The sequence below is a fragment of the Bos taurus genome, chromosome 18, assembly GCF_002263795.3.
Source record: "Bos taurus isolate L1 Dominette 01449 registration number 42190680 breed Hereford chromosome 18, ARS-UCD2.0, whole genome shotgun sequence".
Lineage (NCBI taxonomy): Eukaryota > Metazoa > Chordata > Mammalia > Artiodactyla > Bovidae > Bos > Bos taurus.
The window spans coordinates 18,314,288-18,331,542 of NC_037345.1; the positions used below are offsets into that span (position 1 = coordinate 18,314,288).

A 17,255-nucleotide genomic window follows, 5' to 3' on the forward strand; every position below is an offset into this window, starting at 1 on the left:
ATTACCATTTTGAACAATCCTGAGAAGGAAAACTATAGTGCAAATGAGGCCAAAAATCAGAGGGTCCCAGTGGTGGTCTGGCCAAGAGTCTGGAGGAGGAGGAAGAAGTCAGGGAAAAGGACAGAGAACAGAGTTCCTGATGGGGTGAACAGTGCGTTAAGGGCCAGATGTGGAAAGGAACGGGGTGATTCCAAGGGAAAGTTGTCACGGTTCAGAGCTAAGGGCCCAAGGAAACAGGGGTTGCCAGGCTTAGGAACCAATCTGATCCAGCTTCTGGTCCAGTCTCATTACCTCCAGGGAGACCTCGAGAAGGGACCCTGTGCCTCCATTTTCTCATGTGAAAAATGGGACTATAGAGAATGTGAATCTCATGGGGTTGTCCCGAAGATTTCTTGTTGGTTAAGTGTTGCTGGTCTGGCCATCGTGACCAAGGGAAGGTCACGAGGCTTCTTTCCTTTCCCTTCCTGTCTCTCCCCTTTACCAGTCCTCAAGTTCAAAAATATTTCTAGAGAGAGAAGCCAATTACACAAATTCTCTCCTTGCACCGACAAGTGCCTCCTTCCCTGGGCTGCTGGTTTCTAGAAGTTTTCTAGCATCTTTAGGTCTGCGGAGAAGGCTCTGTGTTCAAGAGAATTTGATTGTTCCTTTGTCTCTTTTGCATTTTTGTTTCATGATAATGACCCACTACTTGTGGAACCCAGGTTTTCCTGGGCACTCCTGTCCTGGGGATACCCAGGAAGCAATGACTATGCCCCATGGTTGAATCTGTCAGGATTGTCAGATTGAATCTGTCACTTTGACTATGAACTGGCCACTACCCACTAGTCAGGTGTTCCTGCCTCCACAGCTGGCTTTGCAACATTGAGGAGTCCTTGGTCTGGAAGGACCAACGCTTGGTCTGGAAGCTTCTGAGACTTCAGAACAGAGTAAGTCAAAATAGAAAGAGTCCCTTTCTCTGCTCTTAGTTCTCAGCCTGGAGTTTTGGGGAGGGAAATCCCTACAGATGCTCCTGAAATTCCCCAAGGGTCCCCAGTGTCCCCCGCCCATGACCACAATTCAAAGTGGCCAGCGGCAGGCCCAGACATCTGTGTCCCTGGAGCTGAGGGAGTAGAGGGCCAAAAACAATAAGTCGGGTGTGGGAACCTCCTTGTCTTCTCCAGTTTCTGTTCAGCTGGGAAAGCCATTTCTATTTTATCATTATTATTATAATTATTTAATTCTTCAAGTGTCAGCAGTCTTTGCAGAGAACACCCACAGGCAGCAAAGAAACCAAGTTGACATGAGGATCCCCATAGACTCACGCCCTGGTAAACCTTGACACTCCTGACCCGACCCTGAGACCTCCACCCAGACAACTTCTGATTGCCCCAGGGTGTGTGGCACATGCAAACCTGCGGTCACTCTCAAAATGCTTCTTTTCCAAGGTTTTTGTGATTCACTTTGATTAAAAAAAAAAAAAGCAATCCAGTGTATGATGAATGTGATAAATGTCCAGCTTTCTAAGCTTGACCAAGAGTGGTTATATCAGGCAGGGGCACATTTCAGAACTAGTCACAAGGCCTTTGGCTGTCGGTAGCTCCATCAGCCACCAATGTTTTACTAATTGGCAAACAGGATGTCCAAAAAAGTGATAGACTTAGAAACGGGCTTTCACTGGTGGAATTCAAGGCATTCAAGGTACAGTTGAGCACAGTGTTCTAGAGATGCTCCCCAACTTGCCTGCACAGGGAGAATGAATCTGGTGAGGCTGGGGTAATCTGTCCCCTTAGGGGAAACCCCTTCTCTCCTCCCAACCCCCAGGCTCCATCCTTTCAGGGTCCTGGGTCTCACCATCAGAAATAATGTCTCACCGCAGGGTACCCAGCAGAGGATACAGCATCCTGCCTGTCAGTGAGATGGGGCTTGTTCAGAGCATATCTCTCATATCAGAAGTGGTTAGAGGGCCTATTTTGTCTTGGGGTGATCCTGCTTTCACAACTTTCACAAGGCAGAATTTGGCCAGAGACTTGTGCTCACCATCACCTGGCAGAGATAGGTAAGAATAGCAAACGCTGGGGCTTCCCTGGTGGCTCAGTGGTAAAGAATCCACCTGCCAGTGTAGGAGATACAGGTTTGATCCCTGGTCTGGGAAGATTCCCACATGCTGTGGAGCAACTAAGCCCGTGTGCCATTGCTACTGAGCCTGTGCTCTGGAGCCTGGGAGCCACAACTACTGAAGCCCGAGAGCCCTAGAGCCTGTGCTCTGCAACAAGAGAAGCCACCGCAACGGGAAGCCCAAGCACCACAACTAGAGAGGAGCTCCCCTCCCCACCTGCCGCAACTGAAGAGAAGACCGTGCTGCAACGAGGATCCGCACAGCCAGGAGCAAACACAACTTTCAAAACAAGAAAAACAAATGCTCACCCACTTCCAACCCCTTTTGTGACCACTATTATTTATGAAGAAGACCTAACAGTGTGCAGGACCAAACTCACTAAGATAATTTTGGGAAAAAAAGACAATATTGGGTTGTTTCCTGTGCACGCACCCTTTTCCCTCCCATCCACCAGCATCAAGAAAAAAAACCTAATAGGTGTCCAGGCCTAAAAGAAACACCATGGAGATTTCAGAAGAGCATCAGCAATGTGTGGTCCCTGCTCTGTGCTAAGTCACTTCAGTCATGTCCGACTCTGCAACCCTACCATCTGTAGCCCGCCAGGCTCCTCTGTCCATGGGATTCTCCAGGCAAGAATACTGGGGTGGGTAGCCATTTCCTTCTCCAGGGGATCTTCCCAACCCAGGGATCGAACCCATGTCTCTTATGTCTCCTGAATTGGCAGGCGGGTTCTTTACCACTAGCGTCACCTGGGAAGCCCTTGGCCCCTGCATTGGGCACACCCAATTAAGAACCCAAAGCCCAGGTAGGAAGGGGGGAAGTGAGATCATCAGGGCTAAGGCTGCCATGCTCCCCATTATGTTTCTGGTGCCCCACAAGTGCTCAGAACTTAGGACACTGGGAGGAAAACTCAATTTGTGCAGCATACAGAAGAGATACCCACTACATCTCTGTGCAGTCAACCATTTTCACATGGTTCATTGGCTGGACAACGGAGACCAATTGGTAAAAACCTTTGCCTACCCAGCTAGGTCGAATTGAAAGCTATTTCAGGGCAGATCCCCAGGTTTTGACAAGAATCTCCTTCACGCCACAGTGCCCACTTCATGCCCAGTGAATGGTGGTGACTGGAGAAGGAAGATGACCCCAGAAGCCAGAGGCAGACTCTAAGACACACCGGGCCACCACAACCATAGAGGCTGGTCTCAGAGAAAGGGCTCAGCCTCTCGAGCCAGACAGGCCTTGATTTGAATCCCAGGGTAAAGCAATCAAGAGAGTAATGCCAATATGGCATAGGTGGTTGTGAGCCGTAAGATAATCTCACCGTTGACCTGCCTCAGTCATGTGTGGAGGGCATGAAATGAGCAGTGCCATCACACGCCTGGCATACAGCACGGGACACAGTTGGTGCTTGAGAAATGTTACATTTTGACTGTGGTTCTTCTTCAGTGAGGGTGATGACTATGACCCTGCTGAGGGGTGGTGGGCTGATGGGGAGGAGAGCTCACTGGCGAGGCTGGGAATCAGCAAAGGCCAGAAAAGAGAGCTGGTCAGACAGCCTGCCTAAGAGGAGCTCTCTTATATCTGCCTGTTTCCTAAATTCATTCCCAGGTCCTTTCGTACTGTACAGGCTTAATAAACGTCAGCTTTGTCAATGCTGTGTATGCTCAGTTGCTCAGTTATGTCCAACTCTTTGCGACCCCATGGACTGTAGTCCACCAGGCTCCTCCAGGAGCCTGGCAAAAATCCTGGAGTGGGTTGGGATTTCCCAGGCAAGAATACTGGAGTGGGTTGCCATTTCCTACTCCAGGGGATCTTCCCAACCCAGGGATTGAACCAGCGTCTCCTGCATCTCCTGCAGTGGCAGGTGGATTCTTTACCACTGAGCCATCTGGGAAGCACAGCTACTGTTAGTACAGGCAAAGCACACACAATAACTGCTCAGTACGTTTAGGTTCTCTGGGTGGCCTCAAACAAACCCTCTCTCTGCCTCAGTCTCCCCGTTTGTAAAATGTCTCTGGTTCTCTGACTAGATGAAGACGCAAGTTTCGGTATATTCCCTCCCTTGGCCCCACCAGCACCAGGCCAGACAGCAAAGGCAGAAGGGGCAGAGGAAATGCAGAGAGAGACCACGAAGAGAGCTGGTGGGGCTTAGGCTGGAAGCAGAGGGAGGCTTTGCTGGGAGCCCAGCGGACCTGGCCTGGGGCAGTATTTCCCAGCGCCTGCTGTCGCCTCCTCTGAGTGCCCCAGCCCCATCCTGGTCGTTCACATTGGGACATGCCAGGGCCTGGCTTCCCAGGGGCCAGAGGGAGCTCCCGCAGGGGACTTCAAAAGCCCAAATGCCTTTCAGAAAGGAACTAAAACTTTCTGCTTAACCAAAGCCTCCACAGGAGAAGAACAGCCTAGCCCTTTTCTTTTTAAGTCTCTTTATTTTCCAGCCGGCTGGCCTGGTCATTCTCTCTCTCTCTCGCTCTCTCTCTCTCTCTCTTTTTTTTTTTTTCTATTATAAACGGTCCCAGCTGCAACACACAGGGGAAAAAAAACCATCTCCCAGGCCTGGGCAGGGGCCGGTTGCATCCGCAGCCGCCTGGCTGGCCTCCTGCGGCAGACAAAGGCGGCTCCAGCCTCCGGCACCCACTGGGAGAGGCACTGGAGCCCCCAGCCTGAGCCAAGGCCACAGCAGGAGCGAGGGGAGGATTCGGGAAGCTTCTGCCAGCACTCCAAACCTTCTCCTGCCCCGGGAAGCAGAGCTGCCATCCGGCCAAGCCAAGGACTTCTGGAGAGCCTGTTCATTAGGGCAGAAAATAAAGGATGGGGCCCCCTTCAACAGTCCCAGAATTCAGGGCTTTAGAATGAAAAGGGCCCTGTGAGATGATCTAGTCCAACCACCCGGCTGGAAAGATGGGGGAACTGATGTCTGGATGGGAATAGACTTGCCCAAGGTTATATTCCCGAGTAATGACAGAGCTGGCCTGAAACCAAGGCTCCCAATTCCGACTTAGGTAGTGAAGAAATGTTCGTTGGGGTGGGGGTGGGGGTGGGGGGATGGGGGAGGGTGGTCACATGAGGAGCCTTAATATCCTGAGGTTACCAGATGGGGTAGGGGTGTCCTTTCATGGACAACCCCAAAACAGACGACCTGGTTTGGCCTCTCCGCTCCTCTGCCTCCCAGCAAGTTATTTCATTCCTCTGTGCCTCTGTTTCCCCATCTATGAAAAATGGGGTTATGCCAGTATCTGCCCTGTAGGGCTGCCTACAAGAGAATTAAAGGGGCCAATATGTAAAGCGCTTAGAAGAGTACTCAAAAAAGTCTGCTTCAATTACTTGTAAACGTAAAGATTCATTTTCTTCACCCAATGAAAATTTGTTTGCAACCTCTAGGGTCTGCTCCGTGATGGGCTCTGGATCACATGGTGGGGAATCCAGCAGAAAGGAAGGCAGAAAGGTCTCTGAGCTATGGAAACGTCCAGTCCAGGGGAAGTAAGAGGACTGATCACTGCGGGTTGTCTTGCCCAGGTCACCCAGCACACCCCAGTTCCTCTGTTCTCCAGGGGGAGAGTGTAGCTGGAGTCACAGATTGTTGTCTCCAGAGCAAAACTGACAGGCAGATGAGGCCAGGAGACTGGAGAGCCCAAGGGGATCTGAGAAGACCCTTGCAAAGAGGTGAGACGCTTAACCACACAGCTTTGTGTGCCCCTGTTCATGAATGTTGACGAGTTTTAAGTATTTTAATTATGTTTTTAAGTGAGATGGGGCCCGAGGTGGAGAGTTTGTGACTTCCTTTGCCTGGTGGGTCTGATACATCCTCAGAAGAGCCCCGGGCCCCTGCTGCCTCCCAGGTACCATGGAGGCAGAGGTGACACACAGCCAAGAGGGAGCCCTGGTCCCCATGGCGGGGTGGGAGGGGAGGGTGGACAAACTCTCCTCCTCTCTGACCTCCAAACCCCACAGATTCCCACAAACTTGGCCTCAGATCAAAGGAGCGGGGCCATGGGGGTGAGGGTTCAGAAGCATTCTCCCCTTGGCCTAAGGCAGGAACAAGCTACCCCCCTTGCCACACCTTTTCCTCGAGTGACCCACTCCCAAGGCCCAACCAGGACATCCTGCAGAGAGCTCTTCCTTCAGTGCCCATGTTGATGCCCACATGCTGTGATTATCTCCCTTTACAGGTGAGAACAGAGGCTCAGAGAGGCTGTGTCACTCACTGGTCTAAGGTCACACGGCCCTTAAGGGACAGAGCCAGGATGGAAATCCAGGTGGACTTCCTTCCAAAGCTGGACGCTTTCCATTGCACGGTCAGTTAATTTCAGTTTCTACACCTTGCCTGAAGCGGAGTGTTGACGTGTTGATTTTAGATAGATAGATGTTTAGAAAGACATAGGCAGATACAGAGATAAAGATGGTATCTGGGAACTTCAGACAATTGTATCAGGTGTCAAGTTTGTGGAGAGGGATTGAATGTGTTAGTCACTCAGTGGTGTCCTATTCTTTGCGATCCCATAGACTGTAGCTTTCCAGGCTCCTCAGGAATACTCCAGGCAAGAAGACTGTAGGTTGCCTTCTCTCCTTCCCCTAAATCTTCATCAACTCCTAAATCCTTTTGTTTTAATTTTTAACTAGGGAAAATTCCAAACAAGCAGAAAATAATATAGGAGATATCCATATGCCCCCAATACTTATAAAATTCACCGCTTTGGAGAGGGGACGGTCTTTGATAGGGACAACTGATGTTTGTGCGATCTTACTCAAATGTAGCTTCAAGTCAGATGTCCTACGTACCCTCTGCCCTCTCCAACTAGACCTTCTTGAATGGATGGATGCTTGCTTACTCAGTCGTGCCCAACTCTTTGGAACCCTATGGACTGTAGTCTGCCAGGTTCCTCTATCCATGGGATTTCCCAGGCAAAAATGCTGGAGTGGGTTGTCATTTCCCACACCAGGGGATCCTCCTGACCCAGGGATCAAACCCGCATCTTCTGTGTCTCCTGCATGGCAAGCAGATTCTTTACCCACTGAACTGTCGGGTAAGCCCTTAACTAGACTCAAGTCGCTCTTCTTTAAAAATGCTGCTACATGGTCAAGGGGGCTCCCTGGGTAACCAGCAGGGCTGGACAAGCTTCCATTATATAGGTATTCACACTTCAGGAGGGCAGCTCCAGGGGCTTTAGCTGAAATATGGGATCTTGAAGACCTCAGCACCATCTGACCCCAGGGGAGGGACCTTGTGAACAGGCAGTGGAGGTGGCAAGGGCTGCATTTTGCAAGGATGCCATCTGAAGCTCAAGACCAAAGCTCTGCTCTCTTTTTCCCTTCCCTCTCCCTGCTTGCCTGCTGCTTGCATTGGAAGAGTGGGTGCAGAAAGGAAGGGGCCCCTTCAGAGGGAGGGGCTGGGAGGCCAGAGTGAAAGTAAATGCCGCTCAGTCTTGTCCAACTCTTTACCATTCCATGGACTGTAGCCCACCAGGCTCCTCTGTCCATGGGATTTCCCAGGCAAGAATACTGGAGTGGGCAGCCATTCCCTTCTCCAGGGGCTCTTCCTGACCCAGGAATCGAACTGGGGTCTTCTGCATTGCAGGTAGATTCTTTACCAGCTGAGCCAGCAGGGAAGCCCTGGGAGGGCAAAGCTCCTGACGAGAGGAAAGGGGCCAGGTTGTGCCTAACCACCCAGGGAGAGGGCTGCAGGGCCCTTGGAGGCCAGCTGCTCTACCTGCTCCGCTGGGGCCTCAGGGTGCTGGTGGGCTCCTGCAGGGAGGGAGCAGAGACAGCCAGCAGGGCATCTGGGAGTTGAAAGGGAGTGATCTCAGGTCACTTTGGGGATGACAGGCAAGTTGGCATATCCAGGCATGATGAACAGCCTGCCGATCATGGAGGTCTGTCCACCGGGTTAGGTGGTAGACTCTGGCTCTTGTGTTTAGGCGTCTTTCAACATCCAGAAACATGCACAGAAAGACACACACCTCTGGGGGACTTTCCTCATGCCAATGTATCTGTCAAGCCAATCCCAAGGTTTGGGGAAATCTAAAGCTAGGAATGCTTCCTCTTCTCTTAGGCAGGTCCTTGGCCTCACTTGGTCTTGCAGCAAAGCCACAGAATGGAAGCAGGGGGATGAAAACCACAGCAACAACAATGTATTTGTTTTTGTTTAATGTGTCTTTCCCACTTGATTATAAGCTCCATGAGGACAAGGACCTTTTGTATCTTCTTCACTACCTGTCCTAAAGCAAGAGCCTAAAGCAAGTGCCTAAAGCAAGCCTAGCACAGCCTGCTGCTGCTGCTGCTCAGTCGCTTCAGTCGTGTCCAACTCTGTGCGACCCCATAGACGGCAGCCCACCAGGCTCCCCCGTCCCTGGGATTCTCCAGCAAGAACACTGGAGTGGGTTGCCATTTCCTTCTCCAATGCGTGAAAGTGAAAAGTGAAAGTGAAAAGTGAAAGCAAAGTTGCTCAGTCGTGTCAGACTCTTCACGACCCCTTGGACCACAGCCTACCAGGCTCCTCCATCCTTGGGATTCTCCAGGCAAGAGTACTGGACTAGAACAGCCTAGGCACTAAAATACTTACTCTGGGTAAACAATGCAATTTTACCCTCCCAGAATACTTACTAAAATACTTACTCTGGGTGAAGAATGCAATTTTACCCTCCCAGAAGGCGGGGGTGGGTAGACAGTTGTTCTCTTTCCCTAACCGGCTCAACTTTTAGCCAGTTTCCCAGAGAAGAAGGACGTCCCATCTTATCTCTCTTCTGAGGCTCTGTTGAAACCCCTGAACTTCCCACACCCCAGACAAATTAACTGCCTAGCTTGGAACTGGGGATAATGTTGCTATTACATGATCATAAAGACTGAATAAGAAACATTATAATTGAAACTACAGAATTCCAGAAAGAAAATTACCCACAGACCCACCCAAGATTAAAGCAATGTTTTCTTTCGTCTACAACACAAGCTTCTCATTGTCCATGTACAAATTAGCTTTCACAGATTTACAATTGTAGCCTGTAGAAACATTAAGTCACATATTTTCCATCAACATTAGCCAGTGTATACTCTCTTGGTTTTGCTGTTGACCAAGTTAATTTCTCCTTTATTATCTACCTCTTTCTAGTCTCCACTTCCAAAGCTGGTAGTCTGGTGTGTAGCCTTCAGAAGGATGCTCCATGCTTACAGGTCATATGCAAAGAAAAAGTACCTACATGGGAAGAGGCAGGACTGCTGTTAGCATCAAAATGTGCATCACATCATAGACACGGAACATTTGTGCACCTCTGGCTCTCCTTACTTAACCATATACCATGGAAGTCCTCCAGGGCACTTAGAACAAAGCCAACTCATCCTTTTTCACAATCACATAATATTCCACGTGTAGACATATCACAGCTTAACCTTTCATCTTGGAAGTAAATGTTTCCAGGTTTTTATCACTTCAAAAAACGTAAGTATCCTTGTATATTTATCCTTAGGTCCCAGGATGGAATCTCAGGAGTCTGGTTGCTGGACAGAGGCTATGGTTTTTGTTTTGTTTATGAATCAGAGCTAAGTGACATCACCCATTTTTAATTTTGCTCATCTGATGGGCATTAAAAGGCATTTCATGTGGCTCTTACTCGCATTTTTCTGAAACCAGATACAAACTTCTTTGCATGTTTTTGGCTGTTTTGGTTTCCTTTTCTGTAAAATGTCTGGTTGTACCCTTACACTCTTCGAGGAGCTCTGTGACCTCGCACATATCTCAGTGCATCATAATTATTTATGTTCCAGAATGCTGTGAGCTCCACCTGGAAAGATCTGTGTCTTATTCCTAGCAACAACACCAGCGTCGAGCACACAGCAGGACTTCAGGAAACACCAGATGAAGGAAGGAGCCTCTACCAGCTGTGGGAGACTCCATTATGCAGCCCTCAAGCCCAATCACCTGGGCAGCCTGGTGTGTCCTCCCAGGATGCGGACCTATATGTGTTCCTATCCTGGGTTATTTGTCTGTTTCTCGGAGCTGACTGATAGGAACTTTTCACTTGGACTTTCGGAGAGCCCCTTGGAAAAGCCAAGTGGAATCTCATTGTGAGTGCTCCCAAAGAGCCTGGCTGTATCCTTGCTCCTCTTTCCTTCAGGGGATGAAGGTCCATCCCCCTCCCTCCTCCACCCCACAACACCTCTGCCATGGAGCACCTGGCCCAGGAACATCAAATTCTTCTCAGGAAGCCATTGTCACACTTCTGTCTGCTGTGAGTGAGTGGGTCAGAGTGGGAAGGAAGGTATGGGCCCCCCCCCCCAGTGATGGCCCCAAGTTGCCTCCCCCCAACCACCGGCCCCAGGACCTGCTCACATGGTTTGGCAACATAAAAAGAGTCCACTTGAACCAGGTGTGTGAGTGACTTGCCTAAAGGAAGGCTATTGTGGGCAGCCAGTCTGGGCAGCCAGTCTGATTCTTTGTTTCCCCTTAAGAAGGGTGAACGAGGGAAATCTGCCCCCCTTTGATCTCCAAAAGAAACATCTGCTTGAATTAGTGGGGACCCCCAGGTCCAGTTTAGGAATGTTGAAGTCACACCCCATTTTTGCCTGAGGCCAAACTCATTCATACAACTTATTGTGCAACTATGATGTCCCAGGCGCTGGGGAAACACTAAAGATCAAACAAGCAAAAATCTCTGCACCTGTGGCACTGACAGTTGTCACAACTACTTAACTACTTCGTAGCGTGAAAGCAGCCACGGACAATATGAAAAGGGCGTGGCGGTGCTCCAGTACAGCTTTCTTTATGGACACTGAATTTGAATCCCATGGCATTTTCATGCATCTTGAAATATTAATCTTCTTTTGTCCCCATCCCCCGCACCACTATTTAAAAATATACAAACCATTCTGAGCTTGAGGGAGGGCATGTAAAAACAGGTGGTGCCAGCCCCTATTCTAAATAATAAACACTGAAACTCACACAGCAAATGTAAGTGCCAGGACTGTTCTCGTGTTTATGTAAATTAACTCATTTCATTCTCATAATAACCCTGGAAGGTCTGTCACTGCCATTGACTCTGCTAAACAGAAAAAAAGAGGCGCATAGTGGCGGGGGGGGGGCTGTTGTACAACTGTGGGGTCAGGATTTGAATCCAGAATCCAGAGTGGATGCCCTTCTGCACTATTCTTTACCTCCTCTTGCAAACCCTCAACAAACTAATATGCAGTTGTCTATATACCTACTATGCGTACAAAGAAAGGTATAGCCGCTAAACGTACAATAAAGGAATGAAACGCTAAAGTTCATGAGACAGGTGTTAGCATCCCCACTTGTCATCGACTTGAGGGAATGTCATCGACTTGAGGGTCTCACTCTTTCCCCTTTGTTTCTTCCCTTTGCCCACATTCCCCTGCAAACAACCCCCACCCGCCCTGCTCCTCAGCCTTCTCCATGTACTGGCCACATTTCAACTTGGATTCCACAGCCAGAGTGATGCTGGCATCGTTTCCCAGCTACTTGAGGGGGTAAGATTCAGAGTTAAACAGCCCCAGGAGAGAGAGACAGACTAGGGAGCTTAGGGTCCCGAGAAAGCCTTTTGGGGGACGGATATGGAAGGGTGAGGGGATCGGTGGACCTCAAAAAGAACCTTTTCCTTGATGCAGGGAAACCTCAGTCTACCCCAACAAAGAGAGAGCCTCCTCCGCCAGGTCTTTACGGAGGAGGGGGAAGCAGGTGAGTATTCCGTGATTCTCAGCGCGTGGGGGAAATGCTTCTGGCATTAAACAAAGCCTTTTTATATTTAAACTGCCAGCCCAGGATTTTCAGAGAAGTTTCCCCAAGTGTGACTGAGGGTGTGTGCACACACAAAAATAATACACCGACGGATAAACACAGTTGGAGGCAGAAACACGTGCCCACGTGCAAAAACCCCAGCTAGGTCTAAACACCGCCACGACCGCCACGAGCCACGTGCCCCTCGGCGGCAGCGACAGGGGACGCTTTTGCACGCCCGGCTGCAGGGCGGGCCTAGGGAGTCGGTTCCACCAGGAATTCCAGAGCCACAGGGGGTGGGAGGAGAAGGAAGCCGCCGCCGCAGGGGAGGAGGCGGGGAGAGGAGGGGCGCCCCAGAGAGCTGGGAGAGCAGGGCAAGGGGCCAGGGGGCCGGGTGGATAGAGGTCGCGGAGGAGGGGCAGGAGATGGAGGCCCCGGCCCCCCACTGAGGGGCCGCCCAGCTGGTGGGTGGGGGAGGGAAGGCCTGGCAGCGGGAGGCCAGAGCCAGATCCCAGGGTCGGGGGGCAAACGCAGCGGGCGGGGACCGAGAGGCGGCTGCGCGGGGGGAGGGGAGGGGTCTAGGTGCAGCCTGGCCGGCGCGGGGCTGGGACCGCTGCTCAGGGTCGCTGGGAGCCGAGCCCCAGAGACCTGATCTTACGCTTCTGGGCAGGCGGCTGGAGATGCAGGGAGCGACAACCAGTGGTCACTGCACGGGCGCCGCCCCCCGTAGCTTGACCGTGGGCGGTGACTCCGCAGGACCTTAAGTTCCTCTCTTTCTCCCTGGGGTCGGAGAAATATACCCATGGAGACCTCGCTGGCTAGGTTCACTGGGATACAAGGGCTCACCACCCGCATAAGCCAGGAGACTTGCCTAAGATGTTTTTGTTTGTTTTAATGCGAGTCCCTTAAGCTGGGAATCTGGTTCCTTTGGTTTAGGGGAGCACAGAAGTGCAAAAGTCGAGCCCTAGTTTAAAAAGAGACTGGAAAAGCCTGATTAGAGTTTGGTCTTGGAGACAATCTTTGTCATCTCCACACCCTGACTATGAACCCAGCTCTTCTCTCTGTTACTTGCCTATCTGTCCAGCCCCTGAGGGCATCTCCCACCCTACTCTTGGGGGTCAGATATCCTTCTATCCTAAGGTCTGAAACTAGCTCTGATCCTCCCAGCCCATGTCTCTCTGAGGGAATCACACTACCTGACCCTCAGTTTTCTCATCAGTCAAATGGGCAGATTATCTCTACTCTCTGAGACTGCCGGAGGATTCCCTAGGGCAGTGCCTACCCTCCACACACTTGGAAGCTTGGACTTGAGTCAGTCCATGCCTCACCCCCAAATCAGTTTGAGTGAACTTGGGTATTCACAACAAAAAGAGAGCTTTGGCCAACACATTATGATACCTAGCTCTGGGAATTTCTCCCCAGACTCCACTGGTAGCCAGAGGTGGGGCTGGGACCCCAGTCCCACAGCCTCCAACTCTGGGCAACCTTCCATCGTCTCAGCAGATGAACTTGTTTTCCAAGGCTAGTTTCAAGGTACTACGTCGAAAGCAGCTACCAATTGCTTTTTCACCCTGCATGCCATCTATGTGCCAAGACCTTTCCACGAATGAATCCTTCCTATCTTGTCCACAAGCCCCACTGGTCTGATCTCTAAGCAGAGGCTCAGCGGTGATGTGATGTAACTTACCCAGGTCGCCAGCCGGGCATGGCACAGACAGGACTCAGCCCTTCATCTGGTGCCTGTTGTGCACTGAGGTGCCCCACCCCAGACCTTAAATCAGAATCTCTGGGAGGAGGGGGAGGAGGGTCAGCTTTTTCCTAATCCTCAGGTGATTTTGGTGTATAACGCAGATGAACCACAGCACTAAATGTCAGAAGATTTTCCAGTCCAAAGTTAGCAAGCAGAAGTCCCTGGTATGTTTTCTTTGGCCCTCACAGTGTTTCATAAACTTTTGAATTCATTGTTAGCAGGTAAAAATCAGGAAATTTTACACCAAAATCCATATTCTTCACTTCTCCAACCATTGGAGACCTAGACCACGTAGAATGCATGTATACAAGGCAGCCAGAGATACAGTTGACTGGAGCAGAGAGACAGCATGGAGCTGCTTCAGGCCTGGCACAAGCACCCAGTTCACCAGGGCCCCATCCACTCCATCACACGGGCTGTGTTTCCTCTCTGACTTCACTCATTGCACTGATGGGAACCGGATGTCAGAGGGGCAGGGGATTGTCTGGATACCCACAGGTCAGGCTCAAGAGACAGAGCTGGGACTGGAAAGAAACCAGGTCTCCCAGCTTTCAGTCTGTGCTCATCCCTGACCCCACAAACAGTCTTGAGTCATTTTCAGATGAGGCCATTATGGGTGTGAAAGACACCCCTTAATCCTTTGGAAGCAGAAGTGATGTGTTTGTACATCTGCCTGGGAAGGCCTTGCTCTGAGCACCCTCAGCCAGGTGCCTATTTCATGACTCAAAAGCTTGCAGGATAACAGTGTAACTCAGAGACTCCAGCAAATGAGTCCGCTTCTACATAGATCATTTAAATATCCTGATAATAGCAGGTAGGTACACTGCAAGCTGGATTCAGCTGCCTGTTGGGAACTGTCAGGGGTCTGAGTGGAAATCCCTAAGTGGAAGGTAATGTTATGGGGTGGGAGCTGGGGCAGAGGAAACAGAGGCCTGGGTGAAGATGGAGAGTCTGATTCATGTTCTCAGCCACTTAGAATGATGGAGTAGGCAGAGGTCTCCTCTCCCATCCTACAGAAGGGCAAACGGAGGCTGGAATTGACTTAGAAAGCAGCAGGTGAGAGCTAGAGACACCTTGGGACCTGAACACTTTCAGGGTGGCAGGTGAGTTTCATCTCATGTGCCATCCATGATTGTTTGGTACTGCTGCCCAAGGCATGGGGTCTCCAGGTGGGCCCATGGAGGAATTGGGGCCCTCTACAGGATTTTAGAGGGAAAGGACCAACTGAGGCCAGAGAGCTCGTTCGTGCAGGCTGTGAGAAGGGCCAAGACTGGTGAAGAACCGTCCCAGCTCTTCAGGCCAAAGATGATGGCACTAGGACAAAGATAGGGTGTACAAGAAGACCCAGGGACCCCCCTCACCCCAGCCCAGGCCAGGTTACAGGGATCTGAGGGTGGTCAGTTGAGATTGATGTCTTCTATCTTTCCATGTCATCCTGGGAGCAGCTTAACCCTGTCTTGGTCCTCAGCTCTCCTTCAAGGAAAAATAAAGGCACAGCCTTCAAAATGCCCAAAGCCGAGGTGGGTGAGGGGGCAAGAGGCACACAAAGAGCCCGGGCCTATTACAGTCTGTGACCTAGAGAACCAGGTCCCACTTGCAGGCCTTGGGGGCTGGAAGGCTGGCAGGGGACCCTCCAAGCAGGCAGGATTTCCTCAGTTTTCTCAGCTCTGCTATAAACCACTGCACCTCACCTGTCTGGAGCTAGTGCCCTGTGTTTTCATATCCTGAGCTCCCTCAGGGCTCACCAGCTCACTGTCCATGGTGGCTGCAATCGCTGATGACCGTGACATCCTTTGTTTATTGATATGGCAGGAAATACCCCATTTCTCAGAACACAGAGGCCCCCATTTTAATTGTACACTACAGGCTATTTCAATTTGGAGAACTCAGCAGTGGCCACAGGACTGCCACTGGAAAAGGACCACTGGACCACAGGAAAAGGTCAGTTTTCATTCCAATTCCAAAGAAAGGCAATGCCAAAGAATGCTCGAACTACCACACAATTGCACTCATCTCACACGCTAGTAAAGTAACGCTTAAAATTCTCCAAGCCAGGCTTCAGCAATACGTGAACCATGAACTTCCACATATTCAAGCTGGTTTTAGAAAAGGCAGAGGAACCAGAGATCAAATTGCCAACATCCGCTGGATCATCGAAAAAGCAAGAGAGTTCCAGAAAAACATCTATTTCTGCTTTATTGACTATGCCAAAGCCTTTGACCGTGTGGATCACAATAACTGTGGAAAATTCTGAAAGAGATGGAAATACCAGACCACCTGACCTGCCTCTTGAGAAACCTGTATGTAGGTCAGGAAGCAACAGTTAGAACTGGACATGGAACAACAGACTAGTTCCAAATAGGAAAAGGAGTACATCAAGGCTGTATATTGTCACCCTGTTTATTTAATTTCTATGCAGAGTACATCATGAGAAACGCTGGGCTGAAGGAAGCACAATCTGGAATCCAGATTGCCGGGAGAAATATCAATAACCTCAGATATGCAGATGACATCACCCTTAGGACAGAAAGTGAAGAAGAACTAAAGAGCCTCTTGATGAAAGTGAAAGAGGAGAGTGAAAAAGTTGGCCTAAAGCTTGACATTCAGAAAATGAAGATCATGGCATCTGGTCCCATCAATTCATGGGAAATAGATGGGGAAACAGTGGAAACAGTGTCAGACTTTATTTTTCTGGGCTCCAAAATCACTGCAGATGGTGACTGCAGCCATGAAATAAAAAAGACGCTTACTCCTTGGGAGGAAAGTTATGACCAACCTTGATAGCATATTAAAAAGCAGAGACATTACTTTGCCAACAAAGGTCCATGTAGTCAAGGCTATGGTTTTTCCTGTGGTCATGTATGGATGTGAGAGTTGGACTGTGAAGAAAGCTGAGTGCTGAAGAATTGATGCTTTTGAACTGTGGTGTTGGAGAAGACTCCTGAGAGTCCCTTGGATTGCAAGGAGATCCAACCAGTCCATCCTAAAGGAGATCAGTCCTGGGTGTTCATTGGAAAGACTGATATTGAAGCTGAAACTCCAGTACTTTGGCCACCTGATGTGAAGAGCTGACTCATATGAAAAGATCCTGATGCTGGGAAAGATTGAGGACAGGAGGAGAAGGGGACAACAGAGGATGAGATGGTTGAATGGCATCACCGACTCAATGGACATGGGTTTGGGTGGACTCCGGGAGTTGGTGATGCTGCGGTTCATGGGGTCGCAAGGAGTCGGACATGACTGAGCGACTGAACTGAACTGAACAGGGCTTCCTAGGTGGTGCTGGTGGTAAAGAACCTCCCTGCCGATGCAGGAGACATAAGAGATGCTGGTTAGATCCCTGGGTTGGGAAGATTCTCTGGAGAAGGAAATGGTACCCTACTCCAGTATTCTTGCCTAGAAAATTCCATGGACAGAGAAGCCTGGCAGGCTGCAATCCATGGTGTCATAGAGAGTTGGACACGACTGGGCGACTGAATACGCACCAGAAACCACTGCACTGAGAGCGGAGGTTACAGTTAGGCCCCATGGAGGATGCAGGAAATATATTTTGGACCACCCCTTAACAGGCAAAGAGACAGATCAATGTCAATTCTAGACACAGATCTCACCAGTGAGGGCCACAGATCCCCTGATAGGTCCCTTGAAGTCCTCCTTGTCCTACCGGTCTCTGGGCTCTGAGGTCAGGT

At 50.3% G+C, this 17,255-nt stretch overlaps 1 long non-coding RNA gene across 1 annotated transcript; it reads right to left on the bottom strand.

Moving 5' to 3' along the window:
* Nucleotides 1-8,932: 8,932 nt before the first annotated feature.
* LOC112442234 (uncharacterized) lies at nucleotides 8,933-9,799 on the bottom strand. Its single transcript, XR_003030264.2, has 2 exons — nucleotides 9,697-9,799; nucleotides 8,933-9,281 (listed from the first exon to the last, which is right to left on the bottom strand). It is a non-coding gene; the product is annotated as an uncharacterized lncRNA (long non-coding RNA).
* Nucleotides 9,800-17,255: the final 7,456 nt, after the last annotated feature.